The sequence below is a fragment of the Hypanus sabinus genome, chromosome 10 (genome assembly GCF_030144855.1).
Source record: "Hypanus sabinus isolate sHypSab1 chromosome 10, sHypSab1.hap1, whole genome shotgun sequence".
Lineage (NCBI taxonomy): Eukaryota > Metazoa > Chordata > Chondrichthyes > Myliobatiformes > Dasyatidae > Hypanus > Hypanus sabinus.
This window is the reverse complement of record NC_082715.1, coordinates 91,660,908-91,681,615: the sequence shown is the minus strand read 5'-3', so window position 1 is coordinate 91,681,615 and position 20,708 is coordinate 91,660,908.

The following is a 20,708-nucleotide window of genomic DNA, read 5'->3' as shown; positions in this document are numbered from 1 at the left end:
ACAGACAGACAAACATACTTTATTGATCCCGAGGGAAATTGGGTTTTGTTACAGCTGCACCAACCAAGAATAGTGTAGAAATTTAGCAATATAAAACTATAAATAACTAAATAATAATAAGTTAATCAAGCCAAGTGGAAATAAGTCCAGGATCAGCCTATTGGCTCAGGGTGTCTGACACTCCGAGGGAGGAGTTGTAAAGTTTGATGGCCACAGGCAGGAATGAATTCCTATGATGCTCAGTGTTACATCTCGGTGGAATGAGTCTCTGGCTGAATGTACTCCTGTGCCTAACCAGTACATTATGGAGTGGATGGGAGTCATTGTCCAAGATGATATGCAACTTGGACAGCATCCTCTTTTCAGCCACCACCATCGGAGAGTCCAGTTCCACCCCCACGACATCACTGGCCTTACAAATGAGTTTTTTGATTCTGTTGGTGTCTGCTACCCTCAGCCTGCTGCCCCAGCACACAACAGAAAACGTGATAGCACTGGCCACCACAGCCTCGTAGAACATCCTCAGCATCGTTCAGCAGATGTTAAAGGACCTCAGTCTCCTCAGGAAATAGAGACAGCTCTGACCCTTCTTGTAGACAGCCTCAGTGTTCTTTGACCAGTCCAGTTTATTGTCCATTCGTATCTCCAGGTATTTGTAATCCTCCACTATGTCCGCACTGACCCCTTGGATGGAAACAGGGGTCACCGGTACCTTAGCCCTCCTCAGGTCCACCACCAGCTCCTTAGTCTTTTTCACATTAAGCTGCAGATGATTCTGCTCGCACCATGTGACAAAGTTTCCCACTGTAGCCCTGTACTCAGCCTCATCTCCCTTGCTGATGCATCCAACTATGGCAGAGTCGTCAGAAAACTTCTGAAGATAGCAAGACTCTGTGTTGTAGTTGAAGTCCAAGGTGTAGATGGTAAAGAGAAAGGGAGTGAGATTGCGCTGCACTCCAGAATCAATTCACAAACCAACTTTGATCACATAATGATCCATTTGCTCCTCCAGAGTACTGCACTGTCAATTTGAATGAACTGCAGTGAATAGGAAAAGCTATTTTTTAAAATGGTGATGGAAGGACAAACGAGCAAAAACACTGCCCCTCAAATTCAGAACCAAGATGTGAAATTCTGATGTGAACTATATAATTAGAGTTGCTTTCAAGGAGGCTAAAAGCAGAAGAGGATTGCATTTTTGCAGAGAACACAGTGTCTGTGGGCCCCATCGAGTTCGATGCAAGAAAATAAATGAATGTTGCTTTTTTTCTTTAGGTTGTTTGTAATGCTTTGTCTTACTGATCTATATGAGCTCTTCCTCCATCCAATTATATTCATGAACACTAATGTGCAGTTCAAATTGTTTTGAGTTTGGTCAATCCAGACAGATGTCCAGCAAAATACAAGTGACAGAAGCAAACGGAGAGTGAGGAGCAAAGTCATTTGCTCTCACTTCTGAACCATGTTGTAATGAGGGAGCATGAAAAATGAACTCACATTAATATATGAATGAATCACTCAGAATGCTCAGTCAAAACATATTAGAAAAGTCAAAAAAAGCTTTAGAATAGTGAAAGATTTTATTCAGCACATGCAGGGCAAACAAAGGTTTAAAGAATGGGTGGTGTTGCAATCATTCACCCTCAACAATATTGATCAGTTGGGCACAGAAAGAGTCTGAATCAACTAATGCACAAAATGCTGGAGGAACTCAGCAGGTCATGGAGTATTGATGGAAGGAAATAAAATCCTTCATACCTATCCTCATTCTTATCAGATCAGTTTCGATTTCATTAGTTCAGGCTAATCTGAATAGTCTGTGTCAGTCTGTCATTGGACCTGGAGCAAGGCTACAAGCAGTATTACATCATGACCTTTCCCCCATGTTTGTGCCTCAGGTCACTTTCTTTGTTCTTTCTGAATCAGATAACTTCAAGCCAGTTTAGTCAATTGAGCTCAAACAACTTTAGATCTGTTCTTTCTACAAGCCTGCGATTTCTACCTAACCAAATAATCAGTTTCTAATTTGGAAATGGTCTCAAATTTAGCAGATCATCAAAAGGAACCTCATTGCTTCAAGTTTTAATTGCTCCAATTTAGCCAACCCCAGAAAGCGGGAGTTCACAGAACAGTTTACAAAATGTTGGCTGCAAGAAAAGTCATACAAAATGTCAGCCTCCATTCCCTTGACAACATGGCACGAACAAAGACATTTTATTTGTCTGTTTCCACTGCCCTTGGCTCATTCCTGTTCACTGATTTGCAGGTTTAAATTCTTTCTGATTGCAAGGCTTGAAGATAACAAAGTAAGTTTTCTTAAGAGAACGGCAGTGAGTACTTGGCTTTCACAGAAGGATCGATCCGCAAGAATGACAAGTTTCAAGAGAAGATAGTGGAAAAATCAGCCAGTGTAAACATAGATGTGTAAAAATATTGATAGATAATTGAAGGAGGGTTGGAGAAATTTTATTCCTTTTTACTGTGTGGATAATGCTGCCAACATCAGCACTTCCTAACTACAAACAATAGTTCACCAGACTATTGCAGATATTGTTGAGCAAATAAGATATAGGAGCAGAATTAGGCTATTTGGCCCATCAAGACTGCTCTACCATTTCATCATGGCTGATCCAATTTTCCTCTCAGTGTCAGTCTCCTGCCTTTTCCCCATATCTCCTCATGCCTTGACCAATCAAGAATCCATCTAACACTACCTTAAGTATATATAAATACTTGACCTCCACAGCTGCATGTGGAAAAGAATTCCGCAGATTCACCATCCTCTGGCTAAAGAAATTCCTCCTCATCCCCGTTCTAACAGAACACCTCTCAATTCTGAGGCTGTGTCCTCTTAGACTCTTCCACCATAGGAATCATCCTCTCCTTCCTCTCCACATCCACTCTATCAAGGCCTTTTACTATTTGATAGGTTTTAATGAGGTTACCCCTCATTCTTCTGAATTCCAGTAAATATAGATCCAGAGCTATCCAATGCTCTTTGTATGACAAGCTATTCAATCCTGGAATCATTTTTGTGAACCTACTTTGAACCCTCTTCAGTCTTAGCATATCCTTTCTAAGATAAGAGGTCCAAACCTGCTCACAATACTATGAGCGTCCTCAACAGTACTTCATAACATTTCAATATTACATCCTTGCTTTTATATTTTGGTCCTCTTGAAATGAATGCTAGCATTGCATTTGCTTTGCTCACCACTGGCTCAACCTACAAATTAACCATTATGGAATCCTGCACAAGGACTCCCAAGCCCATTTGTATCTCAGTTTTTTGTATTTTCTCTCCATTTAGAAAATAGTCAACCCTTTCATTTCTCTTACCTGTGCATGACCGTACACTTCCTGACACTATCTGCCAGTTCATTGCCCATTTTCTTAATCTGTCCTTCTGTAGCCTCTCTACTTCCTCAAAACTATCTGCCCTTCCACCTATCTTCATATCATCTGCAAACTTTGCAACAAAGCCATCAACCAAATCATTAACATATAACATAAAAATAATCAGTCCCAACACAGACTCCAGTGGAACACCACTAGTCACTAGCAGCCAGTCAGAAAAGGCTCCTTTTATTCCCACTTCTTGCCTCCTGTCAATCAGCCACTACTTTATTCATAATAGATCTTTCTTGTAATACCATGGGCTCATAGCTTGTTAAGCAGCCTCATGTGTAGCACATTGTCAAAGGCCTTCTGAAAATCCGTACACAACATCAAGTGATTCTCCTTTGTCAACCTTGCTTGTTACTTCTTCAAATTCCAACAAATCTACCAGTCAAGATTTTCCCTTGAGGAAGCCATGCTGTCAGCAGCTGATTTTATTATATGCCTCCCAGTAACCTGAGACCTCATGCTTAACAATTGACCCCAACATCTTCCCAACCACTGAGGACAGACTAACTGGCCTATAGTTTCCTTTCTACTGCCTCTCTCCATTTTTGAAGAGTGGAATGATATTTGTAATTTTCTAGTCTTCCAGAATCTAGTGATTCTTGAAAAATCATTACAAATACTCCATGATCTCTTCAGGCACCTCTTTCAGAACTCTGAAGTATACACCATCTGGTCCAAGTAACCTATCTACCATCAGACCTTTCAGTTTCCCAAGAACATTCTCTCTAGTAATGATAACTTCAGTCACTACATGCCTCGTGACACCTGGAACTTCTACCATACTACCAGTGTCTTCCACATGAAGACTAATGCAAAATACTGATTCTGTTTGTCTGTTATTTCATTGTCCCCCATTACTATCTCTCCATCATTGTTTTCCATTGGTCCAATATCCTCTATCGCCTCTCTTTTATACTTTATGTATCTGAAGAAACTTCCAGTATCCTCTTTAATATTATTGGCTAGCTTACATTCATTTTCCATCTTTACCATCTTAATGACATTTTAGTTGCCTTCTAATTGGTCTTTTAAAAATTCCTAATCCTCTAACTTCTCAATAATCGTTGCTCTATTACATGCCTTCTCTTTGGCTTTGACTTCTCTTGTTAGCCATGGCTGTGTCATCTTTCCCTTAGAATACTTCTTCCTCTTTGGGATGTATGTATCCTGTGCCTTCCATATAGCTTTCAGAAATTCCAACCATTGCTACTCTTCCATCATCCTTGCCAGAGTTCTTTTTCTATCAATTTTGGCTATCTCCTCTCTCAGGCCTCTGTAATTTCCTTTACCCCACTGTAATACAGATGCATCTGACTTTAGCTTCTCCTTCTCCAGTTTCAGGGTGAATTTGATCATATTATGATCACTTCCCCCAAGGGTTCTTTTACCTTAAGCTCTCTAATTAATTCTGGTTCATTGCACAATCCAGAATGGCTGATCTTTTAATAGTCTCAACCACGAGCTGCTCTAAAAAGCCATCTTGAAGGCACTCCAGAAATTCCTCCTCCTGGAAACCAGCACCAACCTGATTTCCCCAATCTACCTGCGTGCTGAAATCCCCCATGACTGTTGTAATATTACCCTCTTACCATGTATTTTCTATCTCCTGTTGTAATTTGTAGACCACACCCTTACTACTATTTGGGGGACTGTATACAACTCTCATCAGGGTCTTTTTACTCTTGCAGTTCCTTAGCTTTATCCACAATGATTCAACATCTTCTGTCCAGATGCCACCTCTTTCTAATGACTTAGTTTCAGAGCATTACCAAATATAGTATTTGATTATTTCTAGGCCAGAATTAATTAGTGCGCTTTCTTGAAAAATATATTGGTGAATGGACTTCATCTCTTTTCCTTCTCCCAACTGGTATAGATAATAAGTTGCTTAATTACATCTCACTGTGTTACAAAATCATAACTTTTTATTACATTCCATGAGGTCAAATATAAATTAAATAGAGTTAGAGTTTAAGGTGAAAAGGCAGTTTCAATGGGAGTTCAGGTGGGAAACTACAAGCTTTAATATTCTGCAGTGTCTGTGATTAAGCAAAACACTTGATGTGAACTGCCAGGTGTAAAACAAACCTTCCTTCAGACACATAGTGGGATTCCCATTGCATTAACTCTTTGTTTGGATAGTTGAAGTGTTCTTCAAACCATTTTAATTCAACATTCTCTGGTTATTAACATTTCAAAAGAGTTTGACAATATTAAAACATCTGGAATCTATTCACTAACATCTTTTGGATATAATAGACGTGGAAAGACAAAGGCATGCGGGAGTCAGAGAAGGGAAGTCGCATCTGATCACAGAAAATAAATTTCTCTCTCTCTCTGTCACACACACATTCTTACTCTTTATTGGTCACTCTACAATTATGGCATTCATTTTCTCAGGACACGCTAGGGTATTAATTTTGTTAAAATTCAGAGTATATGGGTCGCTAATTAAATTCATTGTTAGCCACTTGGCCCTATTAAAGTAGGTAGAGTATCCTCTCTTCCTACAGATATGACTACACGTTTTTAAGGTAGAATGATCATATTGTGATGCAACTTTTCAACTGGGAAAGACCATTAGGAAGGTGGTACAGAAGCCTGAAAAAAACACACTCAGTGATTCAGAAATAGCTTCTTCTCCTCCACCATCAGATTTCTGGACAGTCTATGAACCGATGAACAGTATCTCATTATTCCATTTTTTGCACTATTAGCTTACTCTTGTAAATTATAGTGATTTTATGTTTGCACTGTGCTGGAGATAAAAAAAATAACAAATTTCAAATCATCTAAGTCAGTAATGATGAACCTGATTTTGATTCTGAGTTTGAGAGTGTAGATGCTGTGAAAACGTATTTCCTGGCTGGCATGTCCAGAATCAGGCTCAAAATATAAGGGTAGCATTTTTGCAGAAAGTTTTGAAGAAATTTCTTCACTCAGAGTGTAGTAAGTATTTGGAATTCCCTCCCAAATCTATATAGAGCTGAATATATTACAGAGATCAATAGATTTTTTAAGGTATCAAAAGAATAAAGGGAGATGGGATTAATACAGGAAGGAGATGCTGAAGACAAAGATCAGACATAGTCAGTAACTGGCAGAGCAGACACAAGGGACCAACTGAGTTTCTCCTACTTTTATTTCTTATGTTCATATTCTCCCTGTTGCAACCTCTACATGTACATAAAAAGTGTTAGAATGCTCACTTGCTCAGTACTGGTGAAAGGTCATTGATCTACCACATTAATACCATTTCTCTCTCCACAGATATTTTGCAGGCTGCCAATTGATTTGAAAACATTTGATTTTACTTCAGTTCTATCCTAATTCCTTTGTAAGTGGTTTGGAGTTTATGCCCTGGTTTTCATTCTGAGTGTTTGTATCAAATCCCAGTAAATTGGTAGTTATCTTCAAAGTTCCATCTCAGTGTTGATGAAGAGTCCTTGACCTGAGGTGCTGGCTTATTTTCTGCTGCCTAACCTGCTGAGTAGATCCAGCACCTACAGATGTTATCTCTATATTTTCTACACTCACTGAAATGGAAATTGTACAGCAGGACAACTTGAAACCTTGAAAGTAGCTTCTGTTCAATTGCTTGTAAAGAAATGAATCATAGAAGTACTTACAACAAGTTTAGAATGTAATATTTTCACCAGTGGAGAGTATTAACACATTCAGACTGGCTTTTCAGTCCTTAAAAATATATCAAAATAAGATAGGAAAGTGATGCTTGAAGCAAAAGATCAGCCATGATCGTGTTGTATGGTTGACAGGCTCCAGGGCTGAATGGCCTACTCTTGCTTCTATTTCTTTCCTTCTAACTATGAACAGCTTTCAGTCTGGAGGATCATGGAAGCCTTCCCCTATATCTCCCCTTTCCTCCTTTTCTTCCCCAACCATTCCAAAATTAAGTACTTTTGCTCCCCATGGATGATTCACAGGCAAGTGCAGGTCGAACTCCTTCCTCTTCTGCAACATCCAGATCATGACCTGCTAATCTGTCCTATTGACTATTAGCTTCCATCTACAAGGGTTCCTAGCTTGGGATTTCCATTGCTAAATTCAACCATGGCTCTGGATATGCACTGGGACTTATTTAAAGATGTCTCGGTTTGCAATTTTATTAGCCTCCTTCATTATCTTCTTTCAAGCTTCCAGAAATCCTCTCAGGCCTGTACAACTGCTTGGTAATAGTTTCTATTCACAGGCTACACTGATGACTTGGATAAAGGAGCCTGTGACCAAAGAAAAAGAAGTAAGTAGAGGTTGAGGGACATTTGAACAATAAGCAATTCATATAGTATGGAGAGAGAGTCGGAAAGTAATGTTACAGTCAAGATTGAAATCCAGTATCTATTGAAGGCTCAAGCAACACATTGTCCTATTTCTTTTGGTTTTGGGTTCTTCCAAGTCATCCCACATCATTATCGAATGACACGCGTGGCAGTAAAATTCAATAGCAGTTGTTGTCCATTGAAAGAATGCCATGCACATTCTCCTGAGAAATAAACACAGAATTCTTTTTCATTTTCCTTATTTGCTATTAAGTGCAGTAGTATACTACTTAGCATGCTAGCCATCAGATTCATGCCTCGAGTAGAAAAAGGCAACAGCAGGTCACAGCGGCAAAATTAAGCTCTGACCAACAACTAATCGGCATTTGGGATTGATTAGCAAGAGCAAGTTAAAGGAAGGCAGGGGCAAGTGCAGCTGCCACCATCAGAATGATGGTCTTGAGGCTTCAGCTCCAAGGCTTCAACGGAAAGCAGCTTCATATACAGAGAAAGCAAAGAAAAGGAATGCTTGAGGTTAAGTTTTTTTTTTCCTTCCCTTCTTTATATCCGTTTAGCTAGGACAGTAGAGATGCCAGGCAGAATAGCTGAATGCTCCACTTGTGGGATACGGGAAGGCTGAGAGATCTTCAGTGTCCATGTCAGCCACAACTGCGAGATGTGCATCCAGCTACAGCTTCTAACAATTCACGTTAAGGAGTCGGAGCTGGAACTGGATGAACTCCAGCTCATTCATGAGGCTGAAAGGGTGATAGATAGGACATTTAGGGAGGTAGTTACAGCCAAGGTACAAGATGCAGGAAACTGGGCGACAGTCAGGAAGGGGAAAGTGGTTAAGGTGCCAGTGCAGAATACTCTGTGGCCATCCCCGACAACAACAGGGATATCGCTTTGGATACTACTGGGGGGTGGGGATTGCCCTAACAGAGGAAAGTCACAATGGTCGGGTCTCTGGCACTGAGTCTGCCTCTGACTCAGAAGGAAAGGTGGGGAGAAGGGGCATGCGGGGGCCATAGGGGATTTGTTAGTTTGGGGAATGGACAGGAGATTTTGTGGGCGAGAACAAGATTCCCAGATGGTACGTTGCGGCCTGGGTGCCTGGGCCCAGGACATCTCAGATCGAGTCCTCAGCATTCTTAAGCGGGAGGGTGAACAGTCAGAAGTCATGGTCCATCTAGATACCAGTGATATGGGTAGGATGAGTGACGAGGTTCTGCATGGGGACTTCAGGGAGTTAGGTGCTAAATTAAAGGGCAGGATCTCCAAGGTTGTGATCTCAGGATTGCTACCCTTGTCACATGCTAGTGAGATCAGAAATAGGAAGATTATACAGTTTAATATGTGGCTAAGATGTTTGTGTAGGGGGGAGGGTATAAGATATTTGGATCATTGGGCTTTCTTCCAGGGAAGATGGGGCCTGTACAGAAGGTATAGTATGTACTTTAACTGGAAGGGGACTAATATCCTAGTGGGAGGGTTGATTAATAATGCATGGTGGGGTTTAAACTGGACTTACAGGGGGATGGGAACCAGAGTGCCAGAATAGTTAGTGAAGAGGTTGTGGAGGCAGATGTTGGTAAGACTGGAATCAAAAGGTTGATCGTGGCACGACTCGTGTCCAGAGCTGCGAATTCTTCAGTGCACGAAGTATCATAGGAAAGGCGGATGATCTCAGGGCACGGATCAACAACCGGAATTTGAATGTTGTAGCCATTAGTGAGAATTGTTTGCAGCAGGGGCAGGATTGGCAACTCAATATTGCTGGTTCCGCTGTTTTAGATGTGACAGAGCAGGAGGAATTAAAGGAAAAGGGGTGGTGTTACTAGTCAGGGAAAATGGTGAGACCACAGACAAAGTCAGGAATCAAAAGATTGGTCACGGTGTGACTAATGTCCTGAGCTGCATAAATTTCAGTGCAAGATGTATCATGCTCTGTCAAGACAGACTGGAGAACTCAACTAGTGAGGCATTATGGGTGGAATTGAGAAATAAGAAAGGTATGACCATGTTAATGGGGCTAGATTACAGACATTCAACAGTCCTAGGGAATTAGAGGAACAAATTTTCAAAGACATCACAGACTGTTGGACTAGATGGGACAGAGTTTGTTAAATGTGTTCAGGAAAGTTTCCTTCATTTGTATGTAGAAGTCCGATTAAGAGTGTGTTGTACTGGATCTGCTATTAGGGAATAAGAGAGGGCAGGGAAGTTTGTGTAGAGGAACATTTGCATTCAGTGACCACAATGCCATTAGTTTCAAATTAAACGTGCGAAGAGCTAGGTCTGGTCTGTGGGTTAGTTCCTAAATTGGAGAAAGGCCAAATTTGATGGTATCAGAAATTATCTGGCAAATGTGGATTGGGACAGGCTATTTTCTGGCAAAGGTGTACTTGGAAAGTGGGGGGACATACAAAAACAAAATTTTGAGAGTACAAAGCTTACATGTGTCTGTCAGAATAAAAGGAAAAATAACAAGTGTAGGGAACTTGTATCTCAAGAGGTATTGAGGCCCTGGTTAAGAGAAAAATGGAGGAGCATAGCAGATATAGGCAAGTGGGAACAAATGAGGTATTTATGGAGTACAAGAAGTGCAAGAGGACACTTTAAAAAATCAGGAAGGCGAAAAGAAGACATGAAGTTGTTCTAGCAGACAAGGTGAAAGAGAAACCTAAGGTATTCTGCAGGTATGTTAAGAGCTAAAGGACCAGGAGTGCAATGCTAGTCGGAGCACACCTGGCACATCTTTAAGAAAAAAGCCGAACTAAACAAGCTAATTAATTAGGTGTCGCCCAGGGTGATTTGAGTACCTCAGAAACTGCTGATCTCCTGGGATTTTTACACACAACAGACTCTGGTGTTTACAAAGAATGGTGCAAAAAACAGAAAAAAATCCAGTGAGTGTTTGTTCTGTGAGCGAAAATATAACCATATAACAATTACAGTATCGAAATGGGCCATCTCGGCCTTGCTAGTCCATGCCGAACGCTTACTCTCACCTAGTCCCACTGGCCCACACTCAGCCCATAACCTTCCATTCCTTTCCTGTCCATATACTTATCCAATTTTAATTTAAATGACAATACCGAACCTGCCTCTACCACTTCTACTGGAAGCTCATTCCACACAGCTACCACTCTCTGAGTAAAGAAATACCCCCTCGTGTTATCCTTAAACTTTTGCCCCCTAACTCTCAACTCATGTCCTCTTGTTTCAATCTCCCCTACTCTCAATGGAAAAAGCTTATCCACGTCAACTCTATCTATCCCCCTCATAATTTTAAATACCTCTATCAAGTCCCCCCCTCAGCCTTCTACGCTCCAAAGAATAAAGACCTACCTTCTTCAACCTTTCCCTGTAATTTAGGTGCTGAAAACTAGGTAACATTCTAGTAAGTATTTTTTGCACTCTCTCTATTTTGTTGACATCTTTCCTATAATTCAGTGACCAGAACTGTACACAATACTCCAAATTTGGCCTTACCAACGCCTTGTACAATTTTAACATTACATCCCAACTCCTATACTCAGTGCTCTGATTTATAAAGGCCAGCATACCAAAAGCTTTCTTCACCACACTATCCACATGAGATTCCACCTTCAGGGAACTATGCACCATTATTCCTAGATCACTCTGTTCTACTGCATTCTTCAATGCCCTACCATTTACCATGTATGTCCTATTTGGATTATTCCTACCAAAATGTAGCACCTCACACTTATCAGCATTAAACTCTGTCTGCCATCATTCAACCCATTCTTCTAACTGGACTAAATCTCTCTGCAAGCTTTGAAAACCTACTTCATTATCCACAATGCCACCTACCTTAGTATCATCTGCATACTTACTAATCCAATTTACCACCCCCATAATCCAGATCATTAATGTATATGACAAACAACATTGGACCCAGTACAGATCCCTAAGGCACATCACTAGTCACTGGCCTCCAACCTGACAAACAGTTATCCACCACTACTCTCTGTCATCTCCCATCCAGCCACTGTTGAATCCATTTTACCACTTCAATATTAATACCTAACGATTGAACCTTCCTAACTAACCTTCCATGCGGAACCTTGTCAAAGGCCGTACTGAAGTCCATATAGACAACATCCACCACTTTACCCTCGTCAACTTCCCTCGTAACCTCTCCAAAAAATTCAATAATATTTGTCAAACATGACCTTCCACACACAAATCCATGCTCACTATTCCTAATCAGACCCTGTCTATCCAGATAATTATATATACCATCTCTAAGAATATTTTCCATTAATTTACCCACCACTAATATCAAACTGACAGGCCTACAATTGCTAGGTTTACTCTTAGAACCCATTTTAAACAATGGAACCACACCAATCCTCTGGCACCATCCCCATTTCTAATGACATTTGAAATATTTCTGTCAGAGCCCCTGCTATTTCTACATTAAATTCCCTCAAGATCCTAGGGAATATCCTGTCAGTACCTGGAGATTTATCCACTTTTAAACTCCTTAAAAGTGCCAGTACTTCCTCATCTTTAATCGTCATAGTTTCCATAACTTCCCTACTTGTTTCACTTACCTTGCACAATTCAATACCCTTCTCCTTAGTGAATACCGAAGAAAAGAAATTGTTCAAAATCTCTCCCATCTCTTTTGGCTCCACACATAGCTGGCCACTCTGATTCTCTAAGGGATCAATTTTTTCCCTCACTATCCTTTTGCTATTAATATAACTGTAAAAATCCTTTGGATTTATTTTCACCTTACTTGCCAAAGCAACCTCATATCTTCTTTTATCTTTTCTAATTTTTTTCTTAAGATTCTTCGTACATTCTTTATATTCCTCAAGCACCTCATTTACTCCATGCTGCCTATATTTATTGTAGATATCTCTCTTTTTCCTTACCAAGTTTCCAATATCCCTTGAAAACCATGGCTCTCTCAAACTTTTAACCTTGCCTTTCAACCTAACAGGAACATAAAGATTCTGTACCCTCAAAATTTCACCTTAAAATGACCTCCATTTCTCTATTACATCCTTCCCATAAAACAAATTGTTCCAATCCACTCCTTCTAAATCCTTTCACATCTCCTCAAAGTTAGCCTTTCTCCAATCAAAAATCTCAACCCTGGGTGCAGTCCTATCCTTCTCCATAATTATATTGAAACTAATGTCATTGTGATCACTGGAACCTGAAGTGCTCCCCAACACATACATCTGTCAGCTGACCTATTTCATTCCCTAACAGAAGATCCAACGCTGCCCCTTCTCTAGTTGGTACCTCTATGTATTGCTGCAAAAAACTATCCTGCACACATTTTACAAACTCCATACCATCCATCCCTTTTACAGTATGGGCTTCCCAGTCTATGTGTGGAAAATTAAAATCTCCCACAATCATAACCCTGTGCTTACTACAAATATCTGCTATCTCCTTGCAAATTTGCTCCTCCAATTCTCGCTCCCCATTAGGTGGTCTATAATACATCCCTGTAAGTGTTACTACACCTTCCCCATTCCTCAATTCCACCCAAATAGTCTCCTTAGACGACCCCTCTAATCTATCCTGCCAGAGCACAGTTGTAGTATTTTCTCTGAGAAGCAATGCAACACCTCCCCCTCTTGTCCCTCTGATTCTATCACACCTGAAGCAACGAAATCCAGGAATATTTAGTTGCCAATCACACCCCTCCTGCAACCATGTTTCACTAATAGCTACAACATCATATTTCCAGGTATCAATCCATGCTCTGAGCTCATCCACTTTTCTTACAATGCTCCTAGCATTAAAATAAATGCATTTAAGAAATTGTCCACCTCTTCTTCTCTGTTTATCTCTAACAGTACAAAGAAATTTATTGTCTTCTTTTTCTTCCTTCTCCCATACATCTGTTCCGACACTCTGGTTCCCCTCCCACCTCATATCTAGTTTAAATCCACTGGAGCCTCTCTAGCAAACCTACCTGCAAGAATATTTGTCCCCTCCAGTTCAGATGTAAACCATCCCGCCGGAACAGGTCCCACCTTCCCTGGAAAACTGCCCAATTATCTATAAATCTGAAGCCATCCCTCCTGCACCATGTCTTCAGCCACAAGTTGATCTGCACTCTCTTACTATTTCTAAACCCACCTGCACATGGCACTGGTAGCAATCCCAAGATTGCTATCCTGGAGGTGCCGTCCTTTAACTTGGCACCTAGCTCCCTAAACTCACCTTTCAGGACCTCCTCACTCTTCCTACCCACATCATTGGTCCCTACATAGACCACAACATCTGGCTGCTCACCCTCCCTCTTGAGGATACTGAGAACTTGATCCGAGATATCACAGACCCTGGCACCAGGGAGGCAACAGACCATCCGGGATTCACGAACTCATCCACAGAACCTCCTATCTGTCCCCCTAACTATTGAATCCCCTATCACTACTGCTCTCCTCTTTTCCCTCCTTCCCTTCTGAGCTGAGGGTCCAGTCTCGGTGCCAGAGACGCAACCACTGCAACTTGTCCCTGGTAGGTCATCCCCACCAACAGTATCCAAAACGGTATACTTATTGTTGATGGAAATGGCCGTAGGGGTGCTCTGCTCTTTCTGTCTATTCCCCTTCCCTCTCCTGACAGTCACCCAGCTACCTGTCTCCTGACTCCTAGGGTTGACTATCTCCCTGAAACTCCTGTCTATTTCTGTCTCTGCCTCCCGAATGACCCGAAGTTCATCCAGCTCCAGTTCCCGAACACGGTTTGTCAGGAGCTGCAGCTGGATGAACCTTTTGCAGGTGTAGTCATCAGGGACAGCTGTGCTCGCCCTGACGTCCCACATACTGCAACTTCTAAGCTAATTAGATTAATTAAAGGAGCCTACCTGGCCTTACCTCACCTGGAGTGAAACTCGTCCTCAGCTTCTGCTTGCTTTTTAAATTCACCCCCCCCCACCCCCCAATCTCAGAGGCCAACTTTCACGAGCCTGCACAGTTTAGCCTCTTTGCCCCGATTGGTTAAAAAAAGCTTCACTCCAAGCTTCTTTTACCTCTTCCCTCTCCGCCTCTTGCTTCAATTTAAAGTCATTAAAAAACATCTTGTTTAATTTAAAAACATCTTGTTAAATCCACTTGCTGGATGGTTTTTTGTTTTTGTCACCATTCTTTGTAAACTCCAGAGTCTGTTGTGCATAAAAATCCCAGGAGATCAGCAGTTTCTGAGATACTCAAATCACCCTGGGCCGCACCGAATTAATTAGCTTGTTTGGTTTGACTTTTTTCTTAAAGATGAGCCCAGTGTGCTCCGGCCAGCACTGAAAAGAATTGCTAGGGACTAAAGTACCTACTCCCCAGCACCTTAAAACTGTGTCCTCCTGTGGTAACCATTTCACCCCTGTGAAAAAGCCTCTGACTATCCATACGATCAATGCCTCTCATCATCTTATACACCTCCATCAGGTCACCTCTCATCCTCCGTCACTCCAAGGAGAAAAGGCTGAGTTCACTCAAACTTTTTGCATAAGGCATGCTCCCCAATCCAGACAACATCCTTGTAAATCTCCGCTGCACCCTTTCTGTGGTTTCCACATCTTTCCTGTAGGGAGGTGACCAGAATTAAGCACAGTACTCCAAGTGGGGTCTGACCAGGGTCCTATATAGCTGCAACATTACTCTCAGCTCCTAAATCCAATTCCATGATTGATGAAGGCCAATACACCGTATACCTACTTAACCATAGCGTCAACCTGCACAGCTGCTTTGAGCATCTTATGGACTCGGATGCCTAGATCCCTCTGATCCTCCACTCTGCCAAGAGTCTTACCATTAATACTACATTCTGCCATCATATTTGACCTACCAAAACGAACCACTTCACACTTATCTGAGTTGAACTCCATCTGCCACTTCTCAGCCCAGTTTTGCATCCTATCAATGTCCCGTTGTAACCTCTGACAGCCCTCCACACTATCCACAACACCCCCAACCTTTGTGTCATTGGATGTATTGAATACAGAAGATTGGGTGTTATGTTGAGGTTGTACACAACATTGGTGAGGTTTAATTTGGAGTATTGTGTGCAGTTTGGGTCACCTACCTACAGGAAGATGTATGCATAGTTGAAAGAGTGCAAAGGATGTTGCTGAGTCTGGAGGACTTGAGTTAAAAGGAAAGATTGAATAAGTTAGGTCTGTATTCTTTAGAGTGTAGAAGACTGAGGGGAAATTTGATAGAGGTATTCAAAATTATGAAGGATTTGGACAGAGTAAATGCAAGCAGGCTTTTTCCACTGAGGTTGGAAACAATGATCATGACTTAAAGGTGAAAGGTGAGAAGTTTAAGGGGAACATGGGGAAACCTTCTTCACTCAGAGAGTCATGAGAGTGTGGAATGAGCTGCTATCACAATTGGTCCATGGAAGCTCAATTTCAATATTTAAGGGAAGTTGGACAGATACATGGATTGTAGATGTATGATGGGTTATGGTTGCAGAGCAGATCGGTGGGAGGAGGCAGTTTGGATGGTTTTGGCATGGGCTAGATGGGCTGAAGGGCCTGTTTTTGTGCTGTGTTTCTCTATGACTCAGGAATTCGAGAATCTTGTCAAACAATCAATGCTTCCCTGCAGTAAGTTGCTTCATCATTCTGCTCCTGAACAGTAGTCATTAATACAGGCACACAGTGAGGACATCAGAATGGCCAGGCTATGCCTGCTGATGTTATCTGCAAACTCTGAATTTCCAGCATCACCGCTTTTCCATTCTTGTCCCCCTATGTAAATAGGATTATGATTTACTTTGACACCCGACACACTGACCAAGTTTTTATGTCAATTTCCATGAATATGAATTACATCAAGACTGGCTCAGAATTCAAAGCTTCCTAAAAGGATGTGAAACAGTAAAAAACAACCTGAAGGCAGATATTGGGCTGATCAAACAATGCTGTAACCTTTATAACAAACAATGCAAAGACTGGTGGCAGCAATTTAAATCATTGGTATCAGAGGCAATTGTAAAATTGTAGTATTTTACAATTACATAGAAAAATGACAATACTTTCAACTAATCTTATCGGCATCATATGTGGCATGACCATTCTGGGAAGCTCTCTCACCATTATAAGAAAATAGAAACAAAACTAGTCCTCTCATCTCCTTAGGATCACTTTGTTCTGCCCAGACTTCAACACCTCATTTTCTACCAGTTCGCCATAGCCTTTAATTTCTTGATCTTCCAAAAAATAATCTGGCTCCATTTTAAATGGTGGGTCAAAGGGGACATGCCAAATTTCTTTAACTTCCTGAAGTGTTAAAGGCACTGGTGTCCTTTCTCGGCCATATCAACCATGAAGTTCACTGCTAGGAATTTGAAACTTCCATCCTTCTCAGCCTCAGCAACATTGAAATAAATGGTGTGTGTGCACCTCCTCCTTCCTCAAGTCAATTAACAGCTCTTTTGTTTTGCTAACATTGAGGAAAAGGTTAACAGGAGAAAATCTGCAGATGCTGGAAATTCAATCAACACACACAAAATGCTGGTGGAACGCAGCAGGCCAGGCAGCATCTATAAGGAGAAGCACTGTCGACGTTTCGGGCCAAGACTCTTCGTCAGGATTAACTGAAAGGAAAGATAGTAAGAGATTTGAAAGTAGGAGGGGGAGGGGAAATGCAAAATGATAGGAGAACACCGGAGGGGGTGGGGTGAAGCTGAGAGCTGGAAAGGTGATTGGCAAAAGGGATACAGAGCTAGAGAAGGGAGAGGATCATGGGACGGGAGGCCTCAGGAGAAAGAAGGGGGGGGCACCAGAGGGAGATGGAAAACAGGCAGAGTGATGGGCAGAGAGAGGAAAAAAACAAACAACTAAATATGTCAGGGATGGGGTAAGAAGGGGAGGAGGGGCATTAACAGAAGTTAGAGAAGTCAATGTTCATGCCATCAGGTTGGAGGCTACCCAGCCGGTATATAAGGTGTTGTTCCTCCAACCTGAGTGTGGGTTCACCTTGACAACTTATGAGGCCATGATAGACATATCAGAATGGGAATGGGGCATGGAATCGAAAAGTGCGGAAAGGGTTGTTGTTATGTCAACACCAGTGCATCCTTTCTAATGTAAGGATTTTTATGCATGAGAGAATATACATTGTTCTATTATTAAATCTATCTTAATTTTTGTATGATCCTGTAATTCCTAAGTTCCTTCAGCAATATTGATTCTTCTGCATAAATTATATTCTGAATCCTTTTCCACAAACCCTTTGGAAAGTCTGAATCCTTTCCCACACTCTGTCCCTGCAATGGCAAGAATCCTTTATCTTGACAAGCATGACACTTTCGTTTCCTTACTGAATTCCCTCTGCAGATTCCATCTCAAGCATGTGGCTCAATAAGAGAAGAAATATTCAGGCACTTTGTCTCTGAGCAGGATGGCTGGAATTTCACCTGGCTCCACTGTACTATCTATCAATTTGGAAATTGATTAAATGTCTTAATCAATGAAACAATCAGCTAGGGCCATGGTTAAAAAAATATATGCAATACGAATCTTCTCAAAAATATAGAGCACCTGCAAGGCTCAGGGGCTTTCTCTGTCATTTGGTTTACTTTACAAAAGAACATATTTTCTTTAATTGTTCTGCACAGATGTCGAACTGTTAAGAACCCTTGTGGATATCACTTTGACAAATTTCATTAAGTTAGGCCCTCATGAAAGTATCAGTCATGCAATGTGCCGAACAGATTTCAGGTCCTAGTCCATTAGTCTCAGGGCTCCAAATTATAGTATCTTACCAAACTTTTGTATTAATGACACACTATATTACTTGCAATTTTTAAGTCCAAAACAGTTTTCTAATTGTGAAAATTATATCATGCAATACTAATGAACAGGAAGAAGCAACTTCCTATCATTTTTCAGACAGCTTTCTAGAAACACATTTTTGTATAAAAGATAAATCTGCAATGTAACACAATTTCAGATCAATTTCTCTTGCACTCAGTAAACCTAAACAGTCATGTTTTCATGTCTATTTCCTATTCTTATTCTTTTCCCCAATCCATTTTCAATTTTCATCTGACCCTGCTCTGTTTTTATCTAATGTTTCTGAAGACCACTGCTGAGAAGGTATGAAAATAAAACTCCTCTAATTTTCTTTAAGAAAAGATCAGTTGCACAGCCATCTTTATAATTTCTCACTTTATTTTGTTCAGGATTATAAAGCCTGGTGTTGACAAGGTGCAAATAGATTCATTTAGGGTGACCCAAACACTCTTTAACCACACGTTGAGATATTGGAGAGAATAACTTCAAAATGTATTTTGTATTGCAAACCAACAGTTAGAATTACTACTTGAGCTGAATCAAGTCTAAACATAATCAACATGGAGATTTTAATACCACCAGAAATCAATACTAAAGTAAGAAACTGAAGATTCCATGAAAACGTATGGATGAATTAGAATCTAAAAATACTCCAATGAAGCAAAACCATTATGGTTGGGGAAGACAGTAATAGTAATTCCTAGGATAGTAGAAGAGACATATAGGGAATTATCTAACTTGGCTTTGTCTACATCTCAAGTGGCTTTGGAAAGGAATGAGATGGGATTGGGTTTAATGACAGCAGTTGATGGTTTAGGGATTAAACTGAGAAAAGTAAGTGGCTTCAATTTGACTTTTAGGAAATATTAATTACTTTAGAAAATTGATGTGAATACTTTTCTATATTACAGTGATGACTATGCTTCTAAAGGGCTTGTAAAGTACTTTGGCACCTCATGCTACTATATTATTGCAAGCCCACCTTCCCTGTTTCTTGCCTTTCTGCCCTTTCCCTCTCTCCCGTACCTTATCATTGCAATCCTTAAGGCATTTTGACCCACTGCCACTATACCAGCCATTGTGCTGCTATTAATCCTACTTGACTGCTTCATTTCATATCCATTATTCCCTGCTCATTTGAGCATCTTTCCTGTTGCCTGCTAAATGTTCTTTCTGTTTCTGCTTCCTCTGGCAGCTTATTCCAGTTTCCAACTACACTTGTGTGAAAGACTTACTCCTCAGGTCTCCTTTAAACCTTCTTTCTCTCACCTTAAAGCTATCCCATCTAGCTTTAGATTCCAGCATCCAACCTATCTATGCCCCTTGTAATTTTATATACCTTTGTTATGCCATGTCTCGGCCTCCTTTGCTGCAAGGTAAACAGACACAGTCAATCCAATATCTCTTGATACTTCAAACCCTCCAAACCAGGTAACATCCTTATTAATCTGTTCTGCCCTTTCTCTAGTTTAATCACATCATTCCTATCCCATGGTGACCAGAACTGCAAATATTCTAACTATGACCAAATCAACATCTTGTAATAAAGTGATATAATGATTTGCTAGATCCCAGTCAAATTTAAACTAGTTTACACAAAATGCTGAAAACACTCAGCAGATCTTATAATGTGTCACAGGGTCAGAAAGAAAGCATTGGGCACATTGGACTTCATAAATCAAAGCACCAAGTACAGGAGATGAGGTGTTTTGTTGAAGTTGTATAAGATATTGGTGAGGCCTCATTTGGAGTATTGTATGCTTTTTTGGTATCCTACCTACAGGATATATGTAAACAAGATTGGACAAGTACAGAGAAAATCTACAAGAATGCTGCCCGGTCTGCAGGATCTAAGTTATAAGGAAAGATTGAAAAGGTTAGGATTTTATTCCTTGAAACACAGAAGAATGAGAGAAGATTTAATAGAGGTATACAAAATTATGAGGGATATAGATAGGATAAATGCAAATAAGCTTTTTTCCATTGAGATTAGGTGGGAGTACAACCAGAGGTCATTGGTTAAGGGTGAAAGGTGAAAAGTTAAAAGGGGAATATGAGGGAAACTTCTTTATACAGGAGATCATCAGTGTGTGGAACGAGCTACTAGCACAAGTGGTGCATGTGAGCTCGACTTCAACATTTAAGAGAAGTTTGGATTGGTACATGGATGGTAGAGATATGGAGGGTTCTGGTCCCGGTGCAGATTGATGGGAGTAGGCTGC